This window comes from Prionailurus viverrinus, chromosome B3 (assembly GCF_022837055.1).
Source record: "Prionailurus viverrinus isolate Anna chromosome B3, UM_Priviv_1.0, whole genome shotgun sequence".
Lineage (NCBI taxonomy): Eukaryota > Metazoa > Chordata > Mammalia > Carnivora > Felidae > Prionailurus > Prionailurus viverrinus.
The window spans coordinates 135587682-135596387 of NC_062566.1; the positions used below are offsets into that span (position 1 = coordinate 135587682).

An 8706-nucleotide genomic window follows, 5' to 3' on the forward strand; every position below is an offset into this window, starting at 1 on the left:
ACGGAGTCTCCTGGAAATAATGGCACATCCAGCAACCGGGACAAAGTGAATGAGGGGAGTCGCTACTGGGTTATGGGCAGAATTCAGAGCATCAGTGCGTCCAGGGGACTGGTCACTGGGCGGCTGCTGAAGGGGCTGCTTCTGTCCTGCCCCTCTGTCCACTGTGGTTCAAAACCAGCCCGAGGACTGACGACTCTGTTCAACAAGCGTATCAAAACAGAGTACAGGGGCGCCTGGGCGGCTCAGTCGGAGAAGCGTCCGACTTTGGCTCAGGTCATGATCTCGCCCTTCATGAGTTCGAGCCCCCCGTGGGGCTCCGTGCTGACAGCTCAGAGCCTGCTTCCGACCCTCTGTCCTCCTTCCTCTCTGCCCCTCCCCATCTCATTCTCTCTTTCTCTCTCTCAAAATAAATAAATAAACCCTAAAAAAAAAAAAATAAATAAGTAAAACAAAACGCAAACGCAAGGGTGAGGGCAGAGAACAGACGCGATTTCGACCCCTCCATTTGTCCGCCCGTCCCTCCTCCTTCCTCCACACAAGCCACTGCCTCTCTCTCCTCCCTTATAGCCCAGGACAAGGATTCAATGTGAAGACCGCCGCTGCAGACAGGGCCCTCCGAAAGGCACCCTGGCATTTCTGAGAAACAGAGTCTAAATGAAAAGATGGGGCAGGAGCAGTGATTCTCAATAGACAGTCATGAGCCACCTGCCCCACCGGGTGAGTCCCGGCCAAGAGCCCCCTCCCGTAACCCGTTCTCCCGCTGCTCAAGCTTTTCCAGTGCAGCCGGTCTTCGAGCCACAGACCTGGAGACTCAAAGGACACAGGGAGATCCTCCCGGGTGTATCTGGCGACCTCAGATGACCCCAGCGAGGTGAGCAACCGTCCTGGTCTGCCCAAGACGGGGAGTCCTGAGATTCGGGACTTTCAGTGTTAAAACTGGGAAAGTTCCAGGCAAACCGGAATGAGATGGTCACCCTGACTCCGGGTCTCCTCAGGGCAACAAAACCACAATCCCATAAAATCAGGTGCCCTGATTTTATCAGGTAAGGCGTCATCCCCCGCATTTTCCAGGCGAGGAGACTGATACCTAAGGAGATGCAGGGACTTGAGTGAGGCAGGGTTATCTGTCTATACCTGTCTCCCCACTCAACTGCAAGCTCCAGGACGCAGGGATCATGCATGCTTGTCTGTCTGGTGCCCCCATTTATCCGCATACCGGGAACCGTGTGGTCACTCTATGCGTCTTTGAGGGATTTGCTGACTGGGAGGCAAGGCGTGGACGTTAGGGTGACGGGGGATGGTTTTTGGCCAGCGGGACACACACCAGAAAATGCATGGGGCACCCTAACTTTAAGACTGAGAGATGAGTCCTAAAAACACCCGGTTTTGAAGACCGATGGCATCTTCCTTGCAGGGCTGTGGCCACAAGACTCTCAGGGCTGTGGCCAACCGAGGAATGCCTCTTAAAGAATGCTTACAAGAGGACTCATCCACCCTACGGCTCCCTGAGGAAGCAGCCCTTTGAGAAGCACCCAGACTTTATGTGAATTAGACTCGTTTTCTCATTTTAAAGCACTCATCTGAGGGCCGCTTCCTGCTGGGTCAGAGGCTGGGGGGGTACCATCTTCCTGCTCTCCCTCGGTCTTGCCACATCCAGCAGCCCCCATCTTTTCTTCCCCCCACCCCAAGGTGGCACCTTTATGCTCCAGCTGTCAGCCCTCATCTCGCACGTTCCTTCCTCTGCCTTGCTGAAGCCAGTGGGCACCATGGTTATTTTTCTCCCCCCCCCTTTTTTTTTTATTTTTATATTTCCCTTTTTCCTTTCTTTTTCTTTTTTCTTTTGCTTCTCCTATTCTTCTTTTCCTTTCTTTTTCCCTTTTCCCTTTCTTCTTTTTTTTTTCTTTTACTTCTCCTGTCTTTCTTTTCCTTCCACCTGTTTCCCTTTTTTGTCTGCGGGGGCCATCTTTGTGCCCCCCACCCCCTACCCCTGCAGCACTCCAGAATGCTAGTATCTTCCAGGAAGGAGCTGAAAGGGCGGGCCTACGCCAGCCGACTCCATCTTGTTCTGTGTCCTTCACCTTGACCACACCTCCTCCCCTTGAGTAAACCCTCCCTCACCTGCCTAACAGGACTCGGACCCTTCCCCAGGACCCTTCCCCAGCCAATCGGCTGAGGCCATGGCCATTACCTCACCAACTGCCCCCAGGCCCCAATAAAACCTTTGTCCTTTGGAAACTCGCTCTCTTTCCCTGGTATCTCACCGCTGCGTCCGTGCAGGTAGGGGATTGAGCTCGAGCTAGCTCGAATAAAGGCTCTTTGCTTTTGCATCGGACTCGGCTCCCTGGTGGTCTTTGGGGATCATGAATTCTGGGCATAACAGAGCTTCTACACATATCTGGGGCCCCGGGTTTTATGTCTGCAGCTCTGTTTTTCCCAGCTGCCGCCCAGGAAACATCTCCTCATTGCCGGGCTCTGGAGGATGGAGGTGGGGGTGGGGATGGGCTGCGTTCCCCCCCCCCCCCCAGTTCCCAGCCCCCATGAGACTGTAACAACTGGAGAGCCTTCTCAGCGGACTACCACTGGTGGGACGCTGCATGGAGCAGACTGAAACCCACCCCCAGTCTTTCTGAGAAGGAGGCCCGTGTGGTGATCCAGGAGCGATGGCCGGAGGGGCGGGTTTCTGGTTTGGCACGTTTCTAGAAGGCTCTCCAGGTGCTCTGGGGGAACAGAGCCCAGTGCTGTGCCTGGGCTTTGCTCCAGCTCGCTGGTATCTTCGAGACGGGAGCTTACACCCAGGTCTGGTGCCTTGATTTTTTTTTTTTTTTTTTTTTTTTGCAGCTGCTGCGGGGGACATCTCTACGGCACCCGACTCTGGTGACCAGCAGGGCTTAGGTTCTGTGGGTCCCACAGGACAGTCCCCAACAAAGAAAGAGTTCTGGAATGGCCACCACCCCCAGGGCACAGGAGTGGCTGCAGACACATGAGCTCAATCTCTGTGTGAATGAGACCTATTAGCTTATCATCAGAGCCACAGCCCGAGGGCAGGTTTCTAATTAAACACACATCTGAGGGCTGACTGCAAACCTTTCCCAAGGCCTCAGAGGGCGGGCCCTCTCTTTGCACTCTCCCTCTGCCCGGCTCCAGAGCACCAGCCTCTCTCAGAGGGGAACACTTCCAGGAGTCTGGTACCCCAGTTTTTGCCCTGGTTTTTACAGTTGCCCTCCAGGAGATATGCCTTGACCCCCTGGCCCTGGTAGCCAGGGGGCCTGGCATTCCTGCATTCTGTGGGGCTGTCACAATTGGAGAGACAGGGCTTGGGAGGCTAGCACCCCCAGGGCACTGCAGAGAGAGCACACTGAAACACCCCAGCCTTTCTGTGGCAGAGGCTTACTTGCTATTCTCGGGGCGGGCTTCGGGTCTGGCACACATTTAGAGGCTATGGAGGGGCTCTCGGGGAACGCAGATGGGGGACGCCATCCTTGGGGTCCCCTTCTGCCTCACAGCTCACAAGTGTCTCCCCAAAAGGAGCTTGTACACACACCTGGTGTCCCAATTTTGTGGACTACTGCACAGAGAAGCCTCCAGATCACCTTGCCCTAGGGACAAGCAGGGCTTACCTTTGCAATTCCAGAGGGCTGTATATATTTGCATTCTTTAAGAGTTGCTGCCTTTTAAAGGGCCTGGATTTTAAGCTGCCTGAAACTAGGTGCTAACTGAAATGTTCCTCTTTCAGACACTGACTGGTCTTGGCATACCCTCGAATATTGGGAGCTACTAGGAATAAAACAGGCTATCTGGACTATCACAAAAATTTGAGAGCCAACAAAATTCTAGGGCACGGTTGGATGTTAAGTTTCACCTTCTATGTAAGGCCAACCCTTCGAGCCTGGGAGACATGGCTGTTTCATATAATGCTTGGAAACCAACAAAAACAAAATGAAGAAACAGAGAAATGTGTTCAAAGGAAAGAATAAGATAAAAACCTCAAACAAACAAACAAAAACCTTAAGGAAATGAAGATAAGTAATTTACCTGATAAAGAGTTCAAGGTAATGGTCATAAAGATGCTCACTGAACTCAGGAGATGAATGGATGAACCCAGTGAGAGCTTCAACAAAGAGATGTAAAATATAAGAGAGTACCAAACAGCAATCACAGAACTGATGAATACAATAACCGAAACTGAAAATTACACCAGAGGGCTCACCAATAGACTAGATGAAGGGATCAGTGAACTTGAGGACAGGAGAGCAGAACTCACCCAGAGCCTCAAAAAGAAGAAAAGAGTAACAGTCAGTGAATATGGCTTAAGGGACCTATGGGACATCAAACAGAATAACATTTGCATTATTGGGCTCCCAGAAGGAGAAGGTAGAGAGAAAGGGACAGAAAACTTATTTGAAGAAATAATGACTGCGAACTTTCCGAATCTGGGGGATAAAAACCCAAACATTTAGGTCCGGGAAGCACAGAGTTCCAAATAAGATGAACTCAGACTGACCTACGCCTAAACGCATTATAATCGAATCATCAAAAATTAAAGGGGAGAGTCTTAAAAGTAGCAACAGAAAAACAACTTGCTACATAAAAGTGACTCTCCCCTGCCCCCCATAAGACTTCAGCAAATTTTTCAGCAGAAACTTTGCAGGCCAGAGTAGACTGGCATGATATATTCAAAGTTCTGAAAAAAAAAAAAATCCAACCAAGAATACTCTACCTGGCAAAGTTATCATTCAAAATTGAAGGAGAGATAAGAGTTTTCTTTTTTTTTTCTCAATATGTGAAATTTATTGTCAAATTGGTTTCCATACAACACCCAGTGCTCATCCCAAAAGGTGCCCTCCTCAATACCCATCACCCACCCTCCCCTCCCTCCCACCCCCCATCAACCCTCAGTTTGTTCTCAGTTTTTAAGAGTCTCTTATGCTTTGGCTCTCTCCCACTCTAACCTCTTTTTTTTTTTTTTTTGAGATAAGAGTTTTCAAGTCAAGCAAAAGCTAAAGGAGTTCATCATCACTAAACCAGCCTTACAAGAAATGTTCAACGAACTTCTTTATGCTAAAAAAAGGGGGGGGCATTAATTAGTAACAAGAAAACCTGTGAAAATATAAATCTCACTGGTAAAGGTAAATGCATAGTAAAAGTAGTAGATGAATCGCTAATGAAGCTTGTATGAAGTTTAAAAAGACAAAAGTATTACAAATAACTCACTACAATAATTAGCTAAGGGATACATAAGTTAAAAAGATATAAAATGTGAAATCAAAATCAAAAGGGGGAGAAGAGTAAAGATATAGGTTTTTAGAATGCATTCAAATTTATGTTGTTATCAATTTAAAACGCACTGTTAAAAACAAGTTGTTTTATGTAAGCCTCATAGTAACCACCAAGCAAAAACTTCTACACAAAAGAAATGAGAAAGGAATCTAAGCATACCGCTGAAGAAAGTCATCAAATCACAGAGGAGAGCAAGAGATGAAAAGAAACACAGAAGAACTACAAATGCACCAGAAAACAATTAGCAAAATGGCAATAGGTGTGTACCTATCAGTAATTGCTTTAAATGTAAATGGGCTAAATTTTCCAGTTAAAGACATAGAGTGGCTGATGGATTAAAAAACAAAACCCATCTATATGCTTGTCCAGAAGATAGTCACTTTGGACCTAAAGGCACATGCAGAGTGAAAATGAAGGTCTGGGAAAATACCATGCAAATGGAAGTGAAAACAAAACAAAACAAAACAAAACAAAACAATCCAGGGTGGCAATACTTGTATCAGACAAAATAGACTGTACAACGAAGACTGTAATGAAAGACAAAAAAGGGCGTTACATAATGCTAAAGGGGTCACTACAACAAGAGGATATGGCAATTGTAAATATTTATGCACCCAACATACAAGCACCTAAATATACAAAGCAAATATTAACAGACCCAAAGGGACAAATGGATAACGACACAATAATAATAGGAGACATTAATATCCCACTTACTTCAACGGAAAGATCCCCCAAACAGAAAATGGATAAAAAAACATTTTTTTATTATTTATGTATTTATGTATTTATTTATTTTGAAAGAGAGAGAGAGAGAGAGTGAGCATGAGTGGGGGAGGGGCAGAGAGAGCAAGAGAGGGAGAATCCAATGCAGGCTCTGTGCTGTCAGTGCAGCATGGGGCTTGATCTCACAGTTGGTGAGATCCCACAGTCTGTGAGATCATTATCTGGGCCGAAATCAAGAGTCTGTCGCTTAACTGAGTGAGCCACCCACGTGCCCCAAGACACATTGGTTTTAAATGACACATTAGACCAGAAGGACTTACCAGGTATATAGAGAACTTTCCATCTGAAAGCAACAGAAAGCACATTATTCTCAAGCACACATGGAACATTCTCCAGAGTAGTTCACATGTTAGGCCACAAAACAAGTCTTAACATATTTAAGAAGACTGAAATCAGATCGGGCATCTTTTTTTGACAACATTGGTATGAAACCATAAATCAGTTACAAGAAGAAAAGTGGAAAATTCACAAATATGTGGATACTAAACAACATGCTACTGAACAATCAGTAGGTCAATGATAAAATCAAAGGTAAAATAAAAAAATACCTTGAGACCAATGAAAATGGAAATATAACATATCAAAGCTTATGGGACAAAGCAAAAGCAATTCTAAGAGGGAAATTTATAGCAACACAGTTGTACTTCAGGTAACAAGAAAAATCTCAAATAAACAACGTAACTATACACTTCAAGGAACTAGGCAAAGAAAGCACAAATTCCATAAAGGAAAGGAAATAACAAAGGTCAGAGCAGAAATAAATGAAATAGAGGCTAACAAGACAATAGAAAAGATCAATGATACCAAGAGCTGATTCCTTGAAAAGATAAACAAAATTGACAAATCTTTAGCCAGACTCACCAAGAAAAAAAAAAAAGAAAGAAATAGGATTAGACTGAAATAAATGAAACTAGGAATGAAAGGGGAGACATTACGACAGAACTACAAAGGCTCGTAAGAGACTACCAGAAACCTACAACCCACCAAGACTAAATCATGAAGAAATAGAAAAATATGATAGACTGTTCACTAATAAGGAGATTAAATCAAGAATCTAAAACCTCCCAACAAACCAACATCCAGGACCAGGTGGCTTCACTGGTGAATTCTACAACACATTCCAAGAATTTATACCAAATCCTTCTCAACTTCCTCCAAAAAACTGAAGAGGGTGAAACTTCCAAACTCATTTTATGAGGCCAGCATTATTACCCCGATACCAAAACCAGACAAGGATACCACATGAAAAGAAAACTACGGACCAGTGTCCCCGATAAACATAGATGCAAAAACCTTCCACAAAATATTCACAAACTGAATTTAACAACACACTAAAAGGATCCTACGCCACCATCAAGTGGGACCATCTGCGAAGATGGTCCAATATTTGCGAAAAGTTTTCAATTAGCAATAATCGCGCCTCGGATAAACCTCATTGGCTACGATACTGCCACTGCGCAAAGCTAATATTTGCAAACCAATCAACGTGATACCCACATTAACAAAATGAAGGATAAAAGGTATATGATCATCTCAATAGATGCAGAAAAAGCATTTGACCAAAATTCAACATTCATTTACGATAAAAATCTCAACAAGTTGGCTATAGAGGCGGTGTACCTCAACATAGTGAAGGCTATATCATGACAGTCCCACAGCTAACATTATACTCGACCGTGGAAGCTGAAAGCTTTTCCCTTAAAATCAGGATCAAGGCAAGGATGTGCCTATTCTCGCCACCTTTATTCAACGTAGTGTAGGAAGCCCCAGCTGGAAACGAGGGAAGATGAGAGGGCATCCAAATCGGAAGGAAGAGGTAAGAATGTCACTATTCAGAGCTGTATCTGTATCTTCATGTGTGTCTACATTTATCTGTGTCTATATCTAAAATCCCAAAGAATCCACCAAAGAATTCTTAGAACTAATAAATGAATGCGGTAAAGTTGCAGGATGCAAAACCAATAGACAGACGTCTGTTGCATTTCTATACACTAAATGAACCATCAGAGAGAGAGATTAAGAATACAATCCCATGTACAACTGCATCAAAAAGAACAGAAATACGTAGGAATTCACTTAACCAAAGGGAAAGACCTCTACACTGAAAACCATCAGACAATGAGAGAGGTCGGAGAAGACACAGATAAATGGAGAGATATTCCATGCACATGGATTGGAAGAATTTATATTGTTTAAGTGTCCACACTACCCAAAGCAATCTATAGATTTCAATGCCATCCCTATCAAAATTCCAATGGTATTGTTCACAGAACTAGAGCAAACAGTTCTAAAATCGGTATGGAACCACCATTGGCCCTGAACAGCCTAAGGAGCTTTGAGAAGGAGAAAAGATGGCGGTATCACTGTCCCTGATTCCCAACTGTATTACAAAGCTGTAGACATCAAGAGTCTGGCATTGGCATAAAAACACATAGACATAGATGAATAGAACAGGGGAGGGCACAGAGATAAACGCACATACATATGGTCTATTAAGGTATGACAAAACAGCCAAGAATACAGAAAGGGGAAAGACCAGTCTCTTTAACAAATGGTGTTTCGAAAACTGGAGAGAAATATGCAAAAGAATGACACTGGATCCCTATATCACAGCGTACACAAAAATCAAGTCAAAGTGGATTA

The 8706-nt window shown here is 44.8% G+C and overlaps 1 pseudogene; it reads right to left on the reverse strand.

The window, feature by feature from the left end:
• Nucleotides 1-7355: 7355 nt before the first annotated feature.
• Nucleotides 7356-7528, reverse strand: LOC125169380 (uncharacterized; annotated as a pseudogene).
• Between the last annotated feature and the right edge of the window lie 1178 nt (nucleotides 7529-8706).